The sequence below is a fragment of the Tachyglossus aculeatus genome, chromosome 5 (genome assembly GCF_015852505.1).
Source record: "Tachyglossus aculeatus isolate mTacAcu1 chromosome 5, mTacAcu1.pri, whole genome shotgun sequence".
Taxonomy (NCBI): domain Eukaryota; kingdom Metazoa; phylum Chordata; class Mammalia; order Monotremata; family Tachyglossidae; genus Tachyglossus; species Tachyglossus aculeatus.
Genome location: NC_052070.1, coordinates 71,856,057 through 71,869,129, shown reverse-complemented (window position 1 = coordinate 71,869,129; position 13,073 = coordinate 71,856,057). Strand labels below are relative to the sequence as shown.

The window sequence follows — 13,073 nt, the reverse complement described above, 5'->3', positions numbered from 1 at the left end:
GAAGTATGGATCCAGAGGTGATCGGCACCTGTATATATGTATATATGTTTGTACATATTTATTACTGTATTTATTTATTTATTTATTTCACTTGTACATATCTATTCTATTTATTCTATTTTGTTAGTATGTTTGGTTTTGTTCTCTGTCTCCCCCTTTTAGACTGTGAGCCCACTGTTGGGTAGGGACTGTCTCTGTATGTTGCCAACTTGTACTTCCCAAGCGCTTAGTACAGTGCTCTGCACACAGTAAGCGTGCAACAAATACGATTGATTGATTGATTAGAACAGTGCTTGACACATATTGTAAGCATTTAAATACCAACTGTATCCAACCCTGTTCGTATCAACCCCAGCACTTAGTACAGGGCCTGGCACATAGTAAGTGCTTAACAATTAGCAGAATTACTACATTATTATTGTTAGTATCATCTTTGGCACTGCACATATTTGGTCATCATGGTGAGACCACAGTTCAGCTTTTAGGTAGTCAGTTTCACATGATGATGTATGTTAAGCACTTTACTATGTGCCAAGCACTGTACTAAGTGCTGGGGCTAGATTCAAGATAACCAAGTTCCACATGGGGCTCACAGTCTAAGTAGAAGGGGGAATAGTCTCCATTTTTGCAGATGAAGGAATTTGGCCAAAGTCACAGAGCAGGTTATTAATGGAGATAGGATTAGAACCCAGGTCCTCTGACCCCCAGGCCCATACTCTTTCCACTAGGCCTCATCTGCTTCTTATCTCCTTTACTGCTGTTATCTTGGGGAGCTGGTCCCCTTCACTAGAGGCACCGCAACCTAAGCACGTTCAGTACTCAACAGTCCTTGTATTTCTTCCCACAGAACAGTTCTTTCCACAATGTTATTGATTTCTAGGTTGGTTCAGTGAAAAAAAGCATGCTTCTGGGAATTAGAAGACCCGGATCCTAGTCCTGACTCTGTAGCTGGAATTATGCCATGAGTGGTGATGATAATAGTAATAGTAATGGCATTTATTAAGCACTTACTAGGTGCAAAGCACTGTTCTAAGTGCTGGGGAGGTTACAAGGTGATTAACCTGTCCCACGGGGGGCTCACAGTCTTCATCCCCATTTTACAGATGAGGTAACTGAGGCCCAGAGAAGTTAAGTGACTTGCCCAAAGTCACACAGCTGACAGTTGGCGGAGCCAAGATTTGAACCCATGACCTCTGACTCCGAAGCCCGTCCTCCTTTCATTGAGCCACGCTGCTTTTCTGGTGGCTGTTTGTGGCTTCTCTGGTGATGGTTTGTGGCCAAAGAGCCACTAGAGTGTTCTCCAGGAATCCTGAAAAGTAACTGGCTGATGAAGACCCTAGGGGTTACCAAGGCAGCTGATCTCTGGGTTGTGGCACTCCCTACCATAGCATTGACACTGCTGCAGTCACTTGGGGGAGGTAAATGAATGAGTCCCACACTTCAGCCACCTTGGCAAGCACTTGACAGTATTCTGTATCCCTCCCCGTCTCCAAGGGTGAAAGAGTGCTAGTGACACTTGCAAGGGCTTTAACGGAATCTTAATCAATTCTTTCACACGGGTTCTAGGTCCTGAACTCTCTTGTTTGAGGCTTATCCACCGCTCTTCGCCACCATAAGATGATGGGCAATTCATAGCACCAGCAGGTTTCCAAGGCCTCTTGTTTAAATGTTGTAGTCAGTCATTCAGTCAGTGGTATTTAGCCTGTTGTGGGTAGAGATAGTCTCTCTTTATTTGCTCTTTGGTACTTTCCAAGCACTTAGTACAGTGCTCTGCACACAGTATGTGCTCAATAAATACGATTGAATTGAAGGAATTGAGCACTTATCATGCAGAGCACTGTATTTAAACGGTGGGAGAATACAAAACAGAATTGGTAGAACGTGTTACCTGCCCACAATGAGCTTACTGTCTAGCACGGTGAAGTAGGACTTCTTGGTTTCATTAACCATCTGATTAACTTGTATCTACCCCAGTGCTTAGAACACCGCTTGACATATAGTAAGCGCTTAACGTATAGTAAGCGCTTAACAAATGTTGTAGTCCTTCATTATGGGAATGCAGAGATGTATGCAAGGTTGTCCTGGTCTTGAGCTTCTCTCACCTGGTCTGCTGGCTGCCTCAAATGCCAAGGCAGAGGTGAACTTTTTACTACATTCAGAAAGGCTGTTGTGACATGAGGGAGTTTAAAACGCCCAGTTAAATTGGAATGTGCTTAGCCCTAGGTTTACTGAACAGGACTGTGAGTGAGTGTGTGTGTTTGATCAAGGCATAATTCAGCCCTGTGTTTCAAAGGGAGGAACATGCTGAACTCCCCTAGCCACAAGGCATCAGGTGTCTCCTAGTTGTCCCCAAGCACAGGGTGGGGAAGCCCAAAGGTAAAGGGTAGAATAATGGAAAGTAAGACCTCAGTAATTAATCTTCCAACTCACTGCCCTAGGGAGTCACCAAGGGAAGATTGGAGAAAGGATAAGAAAGCACTATTCATAAGAAGAAGCATGAGGTTTACATTGTGGGACCAAAGTGGTTGAGAAGCAACGTGGCCTAGAGGATAGACTCGGCCTGGGAGTCAGGAGGACCTGTGTTCTAATCCAATTTTGCCTCTTGTCTGTGGTGTGACCTTGGGCAAGTCACTTCATTTCTGTGTGCCTCCGTTTCCTCATGTAAAATCTGGGTGGTTATTAATAATAATAATAATAACGATTATTATTATTAAGGTATTTAAGTACTTAACTATGTGCCAGACACTATACTAAGCGCTGGGGTGAATACAAGCATATTGGGTTGGACACAGTCCCTATCCCACGTGGGACTCATAGTCTCAATCCCCATTTGACAGATGAGGTAACTGAGGCCCAGTGAAGTGACTTGCCCAAGGCCACACGGCAGGTAAGTAGATTAGATCCCGTGTCCTTATGACTCTTAGGCCTGTGCTCTATCCGCTGCTTCTCATAAGATTGTAAGCCCACTTAGGACATGGACTGTGTCCAACCTGATTAGCTTGTATCTACTCCAGTACTTAGTACAGTGTCTGACATATAGTAAGCACTTAACAAATACTATTTAAAAAAAAGAAGATGTTTAGGCCCTAGTAAGACCCAATTATCTTTCCTCTTATAGTATTACTCTTATCGTGGTATTTTTTAAGCACTTACTATGTTTCAAGCACTGTGATAAGTGCTGGGATACATACAGGAGAATCCAATTAGATATTGTCCCCATCCCATTTGAGGCTCAGTTAAAAAGTGGAGAGAGCAGTCATCTTATCCCCATTTTACAGATGAAGAAACTAAGCTACCGAGAGATTAAGTGACTTGCACAAGACTCCGTAGGTGGCTGGCTAGGGGCAGAGATGGGTTTTGGCCCTGGCTGTCCTGACTTCCAGCCCCATGTTCTTTCCATTAGGCCCCACTGGCTTCTGCATTCATAAGATTCCCCCACTCTTAGTTATATTTTCTTGGAACAGGTGAGAAACCCCGGGTTCACTTGGTTGGGGGTGGGAGGAGTTGCATGTATCACTTATTTACATACTTGATTTCTAGTGATCTATTTTCTCTGAGAACATAACGAAAAAGCAGGTTCCTGGAGAAAGAGAGAAAGGGGAGGAAAGCAGTCTATTGATACTTCCAGGTTAAGTCCCTGCTAATGAAAGTCCCTGGAGCTAATGAGTGACAGCCTGGTGCAGTGGATATGCCCCCCACACTTTTTTTTTTTGAGAAAACCAAGGTTTCAGCACAAATGCTCTGCACACAGTAAGCGCTCAATAAGTACCTTTGATTCGGCAATGGAGGGGCTCATCATCTCTTTCTGTCTTAATGTCTCTCTCTGAGTCGAGGTAGAGTTGTTGGGGAGGGGAAAAAGGAGGGCTCCCTCCCCATCTCACCCTGCCCACCCCCTTTTCCGCCCCCAAACCCTTCCCATGCTCCATTTGGCACATGTCGAAATGTGGAGGCCGATTCCCCCATCTTGTGCTCCTGAGATATTTAAAGAGAGAGCCAAGTTGGAAGAAGTAGCATTTTTCTGATCACTGAGGTGTTGAATTGTTCCCCGGGGACAGTAAGTGCCAGGATCAGCCTGTTCCGATGTTACCAAGTAGGTTGGAATGATGACTCTCCCAGCCTTTATCATTTGACCTACACATTGACCTTCTCTTGGTTTTCTGAGATGACCAAGCATAGTTGTGGACAGTCCTATTTTGCAGCACTGCCTTTTTGGCCTTACCCAGGCTACGCCTGTGCCAGGACCGCTGATCTTGTTAAAAAAGCAAGCCGCCTGCTGGGACATGCAACGGCCAGAGTGGCGTAGGGTGAGAAGAGGCCCAAGCATGAGAGATCTGGAACATGGGTGTCCTGTGACTAAGGCTGCCCTTTCGGGGTGCATTGGAGTTGGGGGGATGGCACTGCTTCCAGAGAGACGACTGGAAATCTTGCATCTGCCGGTCATGTAGAGTCTTCCCCCCCTACATGCTGATGGCAAGGAGCATGCCTTTAGAGCACCAAGTGTAATGCTGCCACCTCTTAATAATAATAATTATGGTATTTGTTAAGTGCGTACTATGTGCCAAGCACTGTTCTAATCACTGGGGTAGATACAAGGTAATCAGGTTGGACACAGTCCCTGTCCCACATGGGGCTCACAGTCTTCATCCCCATTTTACAGATGAGGGAACGGAGACCCGAAGAAATGACTTGCCCGTGGTCTCACTGCAGAAAAGCGGCTTAAGGATCGGCTGGATCTGCAGAGGGTGCCGGAGAGGAGTTGGGTTTTTAAAACTGATTTGGGGCAAGGACTGGAGGCTTGGGTTCGCAGGAAATTTTGAGGCCAGAATGAAATGGGAATGTCTGAGAGGCTGAAGTTTGTCCTAAGTGTAATTCTCACCAGTCAGGCAACTGAGTATTTATTCAGGTTGTTGCATATGGCAAATGCTGTACTACGTACTTGGGGAGAGAATGGAGAAAGGGTTAAAAAAGCTTCAAGTCTTTTTCCAAACCAGCAAGGAAGATTAAAAAAGAAAACACATACACACAAAACAAAGAGGCCTTTCTAGGGCCACCCAGAGGGATCAGGGTATACTAAAATTCTCCTTGAGAACTCCAAATAAACCTCACCCGATGGGCCCACGTGACACTCGCTAGGACCTATTATTCTGTGTCAGATTTGATTATAAACCCACTCGCAGCAAGAGAGCTAAATTACTGTTGTGAAGTCTTTGACTTGACAGGAGAATTTCCCCCTCGTCTCCCTCCTACCTAAGAAATTCCAATTTAAAGTGGATCAAACCCAGCTACTATGGATTGAAAATATTTTAAAATGCTTGGCGCATTGAAAGAAATACACCAGCCCAGTGGCTGGTCAAAACCTCAAGACCTCATTATCTAATCCAGAGATAATCTGATTATGCAGTTTGGCTCATTGAAAAGAGCCTCATTTTAAAATTCTAAACCGTAAGCCCCTTGTGGGTCAGGAATTTGTCCTGTTGTATCATACACTCCCAAGCACTCAGTACAGTGCTCTGCACATCAGTAAATACCATTAATTGAGGTCATTGAGGGACTTGGTTTCACTCTGCTGCCCTGATCATTTTCTAAAACATGTCTCTCCATTCCTCAAGAATCTCTATTGATTGCCCAATCAATCAGTAGTATCTGTTAAGCGCTGTGTGCACAGGACTATATTAAGCACTTGAGAGAGTCTTGTGTTGTTCTTTGCTGTCTGTTTCCCACCCATTGTGACTCCATGGACATATCTCTCTCAGAATGCCCCACCTCCATCTGCAATCATTCTTGTAATGTAACCATTGAGTTTTCGTGGTTAAAATACAGAAGTGGTTTACCATCGCCTCCCTCGGTGCAGTAAACTTGAATCTTCGCCCTTGATTCTCTCCCAAGCCGCTGCTGCCCAGCACAGGTGAATTCTGACTTGTAGCAGATTGATTTCCATTCACTAGCCACTGGCCAAACTAGGAACGGAATGGGTATGCATCTGCTTGACTCTCCTTCCTATAGCCAAGACTGGTAGTGTAATGGAAAACTCTCCAGGTGTGATCCTGAGAGGGGATTTGAGAGAGTACAATACAATAAAGATGCTAGACACGATCCTTGACTGCAAGAAGTTTAATCTCAAGAGGGGAGTCAGATGTAAAAAAAAAAAAAAAACTCAACAATTAGGTGAATTTATTGAACACTTACTGTGTGCAGACTACTGTGCTAAGCACTTGGGAGAGTACGTTACATTCCCTGACGACAAGGAGCTTACAGTGTAGGGGGAAAGATGGACATTACCATAAATAAATTATGGACCTGTTTGTAAGTGCTATGGGGCTGAGGGTGGGGTGAAGATCAAGTGCTGAAAGGCTACCATATGGCCCAATGGAAAGAGCACAGGCCCTGGAGTTAGAGGACGTGGGTTTGAATCCTGGCTCTGCCACGTTTCTGCTGTGTGACCTTGGGCAAGTCACCTCACTTCTCTGGACCTCAGATACTTCATCTGGAAAATGGGGAATAGGGCTGTGAGCCCCATGTGGGACAGGGACTGTGTCCAACCTGATTTGCTTGTTTCCACTCCAGCCCTTAGAACAGTACCTGGCACATAGTAAGCACTTAAGAAATACCACAATTATTATTATTCTTATTATTGCATATCCAAGTACATAGGCATCACAGAAAAGAGTGGAAGTAGAGGGAATAAGGTCTTATTTGGGGAAGGAGTACTTGTCTTCTGTCCCCACCTTCAAAGCGTTATGAAAGTCACATGTCTTCCACGAGACCTTTCCTGCTTAAGCTCTTTTTACCCGATTCCTCTCCCTTGTGCGTCATCTGTGCGCTTGGATCTGGGCCTTTTGGGCATTTGGTATATGCCCCATCCTCAGCTCCACAGCACTTGTGTACATATCTATAAATTATATATTATAAATTATTAATTTGTGTTACTTTCTCTCCCCCTCTAAACTGTAGGCTTGTGTTCAGGGAGTGTGTCTACCAACTCGATTGTATTGTACTCTCCAAGCATTTAGTACAGTGCTCTCTGCACACAGTAAGCACTTAATAAATACCACTGATTGATTGCTGTGTGACCTTGGCAAGTAACTTACCCTGTGCCTCAGTTACCTCATCTCAGTTACCTCCTCCCTCCAACTTGGACTGTGAGCCAAATGTGGGGCAGGAATTCTGTCCAACCTGTTTATCTTGTAATGACCTTAGTGCTTAGTACAGTGCCTGGCACATAACACTTAACAAGGACCATTTAAAAAAAAGGCTCAGACTTATTTATTGTTGTGTATCACATGCTTACAAGTGCTTAATCAGTCGGTGATATTTGATGAGTGCTTATGGTGCACAGAGCACTGTACTAAGCATTTGGGAGAGTACAGTGTAGAAGAGAGGTAGACATAATACCTGCCCACAAGGAGCTTCTAGTCTAGAGGGTTGGAATGGGATGAGAATTGAAGTTCTTAAGGGTACACAGCCATGAACACAGAGGATGAAGAGGGGAGCTTGAATAGGATGGGAAAATGAGGGGTTAGGGAAGGTCTCTAGGGAGAGATGTGATGTGATTTTACTAGGGCTCTGATTGATTTATTGAGCACTTAATAAGCAGGTGCTTAGTAAATACTATTGACTGGTTTTAGTGGGCAGTAGATGGAACTTGGGTTGTAAAAATTTTGAATGTTTTGAAGCTGTGTAAGGGGTGGAGAGAGGGAGGATATTTTTCTGGGTGGGGGAAGGCAATCACCACAAATTTTGGGGAACCTGTAGTGTTTACTTTTGGTCCATTTACCTTTTTTTGGGTTTAAGGACAAAGATAAGATTTAAGGACCAAGGTTTAAGTCAAAGATAATCCTTGCCCTCAAGAAGCTTACACTCTAGCAGGGGAGACAGACAACAAAATAAATTTCAGGTAGGGAAGCAACAGAATATTAAGATAGGTACACATATGTAGGGTGGAGGTAGGGTATCAAAGTATTTGGGGATGCAGACCCGAGTGCAGAGGCCAGGCAGAAGGGATGGAGAGTAGGGCGGGAGTTGAGAGGTTAGTCAGGGGAGGCCTTCTGGAGAAACTGTGATTTTAGTAGGGCTTTGAAAGTGGGGAGAATTGTGATCTGTTGGATATGAAGTGGGAGGGAGGATGTGAGCAAGGAGTCAACGCCAATTTATTTATATTGATGTCTGTCTCCTCCTCTGGACTGTAAGCTCGTTGTGGGCAGGGAATGTGTCTGTTATATTGTACTCTCCTGAGCGTTTAGTACAGTGCTTTGCACATTGTAAGCTCTCAATAAAAATGATTGAATGAATGAGAGAGAGATCGACCCCTTGTTAGAGGAACGGAGTAGGCTGGGTTGTAGAGGAAGAGGAACGAAATTAGGTAGGATGGGGAGAGCCGATTGACCACCTTAAAGTTAATGGTGAGGCATTTCTGCTCGATGCAGAAATTGTTGGGCAACCATTGGCAGTTTTTGAGGAGTGGGGACACCTGAACAGAACTTTTTCAAAAAATGATCCAGACAGCAGAGTGAGCTATGGACTGGAGTGGGAAGTGACAGGAGGCAGAGAGAGCAGTGAGGAGGTCAAGCAGGATATAAGTGCTTGGTCCAGCATGATAGCAGTTTTGATGGAGAGAAAGGGTGGATTTTAGAGACTGACAGATTGATTGATTCATGGTTACTATGTGCCAGACATTGTTCTAAGCTCTGGTGTACGTACAAGTTTATCATGTTGGATACAGTCCCTGTCCTACATTAGGCTCACAGTCCAAGTAGGAGGTAGTGAGGTTGAATCTCCATTTTAAAGGTGAGGTAACTGAGGCACAGAGAAATGAAGTGACTTGCCCAAGGTCACACAGCAGACACACGGCAGAGCCAGGATTAGAACACAGGTCCCAGGCCTGTGCTCTTTCCACTAGGCCACACACTGCTTCCCTGTAATTATAGTCAAAGTAGGACCAGCAGGATTTGGTGCAGTTTGAAGGAGGGGAGATGAGTTAAGGATTCATTTAGTCATTCATTTGTGTTTATTGAGTGCTTAGTTTGTGCAGAGCACTGTACTAAGTGCTTGGAAAATACAGTTCAGCAATAGAAACAATCCCTGCCCACACCAGGCTTATAGTCTAGAAGGGGAGAGACAGGCATCAAAACACATAAACAGGCATCAGTATAAATGGAATCATAGATATATTTATGCCAAAACAAGTAAACAGGCATTAGTATAAATAAATAGAATTATAGATAAGTACATATATTCACAAGTTGGGGGTAGAGCAAAGGGAGTGAGTTGGGACGATGGGGAGGGGAGGGGGAGCTGAGGAAAAGGGAGGTTTTACAAGAATGATACCTAGGTTGCAGGCTTGTGAGACAGAGAGAATGGTGGTATTATCAACAATGATGGGGAAAGTTGGGAGACAGAGAAGATTTGATTGAGAAGATGAGTTTTGTTTTTGACATGTTACTTTAGAAGTGTTTGGTGGGAGATTCAAGTAGAGATTTCCTGAAGGCAGGAGAGATGTGAGATTGCAGAGGAGAGAGGTCAGAACTGGAGAGGTAGAGTTGGAAATCATCTGCATAGAGGTGATAGTTGAAGCCGTGAAAGTGAATGAGTTCTCCAAGGGAGTGGGTGTAGATGAAGATTAATTAGAAGGGGACCCAGAATTTAGGGACCTGACAGGGTGTGGGAGGAGTAGCCTGTGAAAGAGACTGAGAATGAGCAGCCAGAGAGATCAGAGAACCAGGAGAGGACAGTGCCAGTGACGCCAAGGTTGGATAATGTTTCCAGGAGAAGGGGTTGGTCGACAGAATTGAAGACAGCTGAGAGGTCGAGGAGCATTAGGATGGAGTAGAGGCTGTCAAATTTGGCGAGAAGGTGCTTAGAGCAGTGCTTGACACACAGTTTGCGCTTAACAATTATTGTCATTTATTTTTATGCTCTAGACAAAGACTCCTAACAGCAGTAATGGTCCTGAGAGAAGACACTTGTTTTTTCTAGAAAATAAACTCAGAAATAAAATCAGGTAACTGATACCTTTTGAAAACTTAGTCCATTTTAAAAATAATTTGATTTAACATTCTTAATGAAAACATTTCATAAAAGGCTTTTTTCCCCCCACAACATAGTTTTGAGTTTTTTCATTGTTAAAAGAAGTTTTTGAGGGGTAGGGAGGAAGAAGTCTGTTTAGGCAGACTAGGGTGGCTATCAATGGTGCTCAGAAAAACCAGGCACGCTATGCTGGCACACAACACTGAAGTGAATGACGCCACACGGACGCATTTTGTGGAGTCTCACTTACTGTTTCTCTAAGGCACCGTGACTGCTGGCCACTTGCTTTCAAGCCATTGTGTTCCCTTTCCAAGTCTATGTGACCTCTGACGCCACTTCCCTGCTGTGTTGATCATCTGGGTAGCCGATTTTTATTTCTGACTCTGCCACCAACTTGTTAGGCTCCTGCTTAACTCCTACTATAGAGAAGCAGCATGGCTCAGTGGAAAGAGCACGGGCTTTGGAGTCAGGGGTCATGGGTTCGCATTCCGGCTCTGCCAATTGAAAGCTGTGTGACTTTGGGCCAGTCACTTAACTTCTCTGTGCCTCAGTTCCCTCATCTGTGAAATGGGGATTAAGACTGTGAGCCCGCCGTGGGATAACCTGATCTCCTTGTAACCTCCCCAGAGCTTAGAACAGTGCTTTGCACGTAGTAAGCGCTTAATAAATGCCATCATCATTATTATTATTATTATTACTTGACCTGCCCCTCCACCCTCCTGTAACCTTGGAATAACCTTATATCCCTCCTAGGGAATTTACTGTCTTTAATTAAGACAGGCCATACCCTCTTACTGTCCAGCCTCCTAACCTGATCTGTAGAAGAGTTACTGTTTCCATCTGTTAATTGGAGAATATTATGACCTTTCCCCAACTCAGAGCTATATGGAGAAGCATAATAAATGTGTAAAACCTGAAGCTCTTTGATACAGGCTGTTTTAGAACATGAGGGGTTATCATCTACTCTTATCTTACTAATAAAATTTTACTGTATAATAGGCCATAGGGAAGCCATCAGTGTGCCAGGAAGTTCAGTTTGAGGTGTCGTAGTTTCATCACATGGCATACAGAGGAGCCTAGATATGCCATCCCAGGCAAACCAGAAGTAGAATATCATAGTAATAATAATGTTGGTATTTAAGCGGTTACTATGTGCTAAGCACTGTTCAAAGCGCTGGGGTAGATACAAGGTCATCAGGTTGTCCCACATGGGGCTCACGGTTTTCATCTCCATTTTACAGATGAGGGATCTGAGGCCCAGAGAAGTTAAGTGATTTGCCCAAGGTCACACAGCTGACAAGTGGCGGAGCAGGGATTAGGACCCATGACATCTGGCTCTCCAGCCCGTGCTCTTTCCACTGAGCCATGTTGCCTCCTATTATAATATATAATATTATATACATATAATATAATTATATAATAGAATATATTAGACTGTCCATGAGATGAGGTCGGGTTTGGCTGATAAAACTGTAGTGGCACTTTTAACTGCCTGGGAGAAGGCAGATGAAGGGAGCTTATGGTTTTTGTCTGTCTTCTGAGGCCTAGTATGCCCAAAGGTAGTCATTCAGCAATAAGATATGACCTTTAATAGAGTTTCATATTATAAAAATCCTGGATCATTTGTCTTGTAGTGTCTAGAATTCACTTAAAGAACAGCAAACAGAAGTTTTCTGATAAAAGTTAACTTCCTGAGAACTCACAGAATGAGAATGTTGATGATTTGGAAGGTTATCTTTTTTGACCGTCTTAATTTCCTCTTTTTATACAGGAAATGAGTCCCTCTTCTCCCCTCGGCAGAAACAGCATTAACATTTAAATAATAATCATGGTATTTAGGTGCTTACTATGTGCCAAGCACTGTACTAAGCCCTGAGATAGTTACAAGATAATCAGGTCCCACATAGGGCTTAAATTCTAAATAGGGAGACCTGGTATTGTATTCGCATTTTGCAGATGGGGGAACTGAGGCACAGAGAAGTTAAGTGAAGGTCACTCAAGGTCACACAGGAGGTAAGTTCTGGATTCGGAATTAGAACCTAGGTCCTCTGAGTCCCAGGCCAGTGTTCTTTCCACTGAGCCATACTGCTTTTCTTCAGAGCCTAAGTTTTTTCCCAGGGCCTGCTATCTCATAGCCCGATGGAGATGATCTGGATCTGATTTTGTTGAGGTCAAGGAACATGTCTACTAACTCTGTTAAAGTGTACTTTCACAAGCACTTAGTATAGTGCTCTGCACACAGTAAGTGCTCAGTAAGTATGATTGATTTGTTTCCCTACAACGAGGCCAACGTGGGATTGGGCTCTTTGTATAGGTTTTGTGCTGTTATCGGTATCCTTCGTGGCTCTGATCTGTGGGATCTTCCCCTCTGCTTCCCATCCCTGTTGCTGTATGTTGGAGTGAATTCTGACTGTTAATAATAATAATAATAATAATAATAATGGTACTTGTTAAGTGCTTACTATGTGCCAAGCACTGTTCTAAGCACTGGAGTAGATACAAGGTAATCAGATTGGACACAGTGCCTATTCCACAAGGGGCTCACTTTCTTAATCCCCATTTTATAGTTGACATAACTGAGGCACAGAGAAGTGAAGTCAGTTCACTTCTTGCCCAAGGTCACACAGCAGACAAGTGGCAGAGCTGGGATTAAAACCCAGATCCTTCTGACTCCCAGGGCTGTGCTCTATTCACTAGGCCATGCTACTTCCCTGTGGTTATTGGCCTTGAGTTTTCCTTACTGTTAGTGACTCAGGGACATATTCATCTTAAAGCTTGTCACACAAAGATTTAAAGGATTAAATTCCACTTATAAATCATTTAGTGAAAGGAGAAAGCTTCTGAAAAGCATTTATCAGAGTACCTTTATTAGAGCCCTCAAAGATAAAGCAGATCCATAGGGATTTGTGGGGTGGTTGGAGAGATTATGATAGCTAAACAGCTGTTCTTTCTGAAGTGCTTAGTACACCACTTTGCATGCAGTAAGCACTCAATAATTGACGGATTGGACTTCTGTGATTTCAGCTAAAGAAAGCCATCACCATCCAAAA

The 13,073-nt window shown here is 43.8% G+C and overlaps 1 protein-coding gene and 1 non-coding gene across 2 annotated transcripts in view; one reads left to right on the top strand and one right to left on the bottom strand.

Annotated features, from left to right (window-relative positions):
• The window catches only part of GRAMD2A (GRAM domain containing 2A), a 116,671-nt gene that overhangs the window by 34,127 nt on the left and 69,471 nt on the right, over positions 1 to 13,073 (top strand). The window lies entirely within an intron of this gene.
• On the bottom strand, positions 5,916 to 6,054 carry LOC119929263. The gene has a single exon (XR_005451395.1). It is a non-coding gene; the product is annotated as a small nucleolar RNA SNORA7 (small nucleolar RNA).